Here is a 2,775-nt window from a genome sequence, read left to right on the forward strand (position 1 = left end):
GAGAGTGATTAATCAGAAAAGCTCGAGCATGACGAGAAAAGCTCCGGAAGTTAGCGGTGCAAGGCCTTTTCTAGGTCACCTCCAGCTGCTAGGAGGCTCAAAACCAGCCCAAGTCGTTTTGGGTGACTTGGCTGGCACATACGGACCGATCTTCACCATCAGGCTAGTAATGCAGTCAACTCTAGTCGTAAGCAATTGGGAGATTGCTAAAGAGTGTTTCACCACCAACCATAAAGCATTTGTCAATCGTCCAAGAACTCTAGCTGCAGAGCTCTTGGGTTACAACTATGCCATGTTCGCCTTCAGCCCTTACGGCCCTTACTAGCGTAATATTCGCAAGATAGCGACGCTCGAGGTAGTGTCGTACCACCGCCTCGAGAAGCTCAAACATATACGAGAATCCGAGGTTAGGACCTCTATTAAGGAACTTACGATTTAGGGGTTAAAGGCATAAGCAATAGTAGTTCAAAAAAGGTGCTTGTGGAGATGAAGAGATGGTTTTGGACCTTAAACATAAACATGGTTTTGAAGATGGTTATAGGGAAGAGATACTCTGAGGTTGAAGCTTCGCACGGGAAAGACGACAACGATAGATGCAGAAACGCCGTAAGGAATTTTCTTGAGTTGACAGGAACGTTCACGGTTGGGGACTCGCTGCCTTTCTTGAGGTGGTTAGATCTGGGAGGACATGAGAAGGCCATGAAGAAGACGGCAAAAGAACTAGACCAAATCCTTGAAAAATGGTTAGAGGAGCATCAGCAGAAGAGAAATTCAGGGAACGTGGAAGTGAGCATGACTTCATGGGCATGATGTTGTCGCTTCTTAAAGATGCTGCAGAGCTCCCTAGCTATGACTCTGATACAATCAACAAAGCCACGTGCCTGGTGATTTTTACCTAACCTTTGCTCCAGAATCACATCTTTTCCTGTTTGTTTTTCTGGTTAATCACAAGACCACTCCAATCATGATCCAACTCAGTTGTCAGACTAAAACCAGAACCAGGATCAATCAAAACTCAAAAACAGAAAACTACCACAAGTCCAAGAAGTTACCATCACAAACCATGTGGCCATAACATTTGCTCATACAGAAGAGACAAACCCACTCACTAGTTAATTACCTACAAAAGATTTCCCCATTTCCCTCATAGTATAGCAAATGGATTTTCATCTATTCCCACCAATTCCAGTCGTAATTGCAACTGTATTTGCCTTTCCACTCTTTCTTTTCTCACTTCTATGGGTATCAAAGAGTGTCAAAAACAGAGACAAAAAGAGAGTAGCACCTGAAGCTGGCAGCTCATGGCCTGTAATCGGCCATCTCCACCTCTTAGGAGGGCCGCAACCTCCCCACATAGTTCTCGGAGACATGGCAGAGAAATACGGTTCTATCTTCACCATCAAGATGGGTGTTTATAGAGCTTTGGTTGTCAACAATTGGGAAACTGCCAAAGAGTGTTTAACCACAAACGACAAAGCCTTTGCCTCTCGTCCGAAGACTCTTGCTATGGAGTTCTTGAGCTTCGAGCACACCATGGTTGGCTTCACCCTTATGGACCGTACTGGCGCCCAATGCGTAAAGTCGCCACTCTTGGGGTCCTCTCGAGCTACCGCCTCGATAGGCTCAAACATGTCCGACAATCTGAGATAAAGACATCCCTGAAAGAGTTGTACCAACACTGGAGCGAGAACAAAGACAACTCTGATAAGGTTTTGGTGGAGATGAAGACATGGTTTAGGAATGCAACTCTTAACGTGATTCTCAGGATGATTGTTGGGAAGCGAATTCCGAGTTCCGACAGTGATGCAGAGGGCGAGAGATAGAAAGACGCGTTGCAGGACTTTTTTGACTTGAGTGGGAAGTTTGTGATATCTGATGTGTTGCCGTTTTTAAGATGCTTGGACATTGGGGGACACGAAAGGCTCATGAAGAAGATAAGAAAAGAGCTAGACGAAGTTGCAGAGAGATGGTTACAAGATCACAAGCGAAAGAAAGCTTCAAGAACGACCAAGATTTTATGGATGTGATGTTCAGGAATGTTAACGGGTAAAGTATCCTATAATTTCGAAATATCCGAATCTTAATTCTATAAAAAATTAATTACCTTAATCTTATTAATTACCCGAATAATTTTAAAAGTTACTACCTAAACTTTAATCTTATTATATTTTTACTACTCTATTATTATTCTAATTCGTTTAAAAATTCAATTAAATTAAAAAATTATTAAAATATTTTTTATGGATATCCAATTACCCGAACCCGTATACATATACAACAATATTTTTCTACGTATTTCATAAAATTAACTATTAATTAAATTAATAAAAACAAAAATAATAAATTAAATTTAAATAATTAAAAAATAAAAAATCTCTTAAAAAATAAAAAATCCATTAAATTCCTTTAAAAATCTATAAAAAAACCATAAATATCGTTAAAAGGACATTAACGATGCTTAAAAATTTATGAAAAAATCTTTAAAATGCTCTAGAACGCTTTAAAAATCTTTTAAAAATAACTTACAAAANAATATAAAACTTAAAAATTAAAAATAATATTCCATACAACGATATAAACTTAAAGACTCTCTTTAAGTATATATATTATAAGTTATAATTTTTGTAATCTTAACACAAAATAAAAAGTAAATACATTTTTATTAAAATGTATATAATAGGAATTATATTCATTTGTAATATGATATAATATTTATATTATTTAAATATAATTAATAATCTAATAATTTTTTTATTTATATATATTAATATCATG

The 2,775-nt window shown here is 37.2% G+C and overlaps 1 pseudogene; it reads left to right on the plus strand.

Annotated features, from left to right (window-relative positions):
* Nucleotides 903-2,050, plus strand: LOC108663001 (annotated as a pseudogene).

Source organism: Theobroma cacao, chromosome 8 (assembly GCF_000208745.1).
Source record: "Theobroma cacao cultivar B97-61/B2 chromosome 8, Criollo_cocoa_genome_V2, whole genome shotgun sequence".
NCBI lineage: Eukaryota > Viridiplantae > Streptophyta > Magnoliopsida > Malvales > Malvaceae > Theobroma > Theobroma cacao.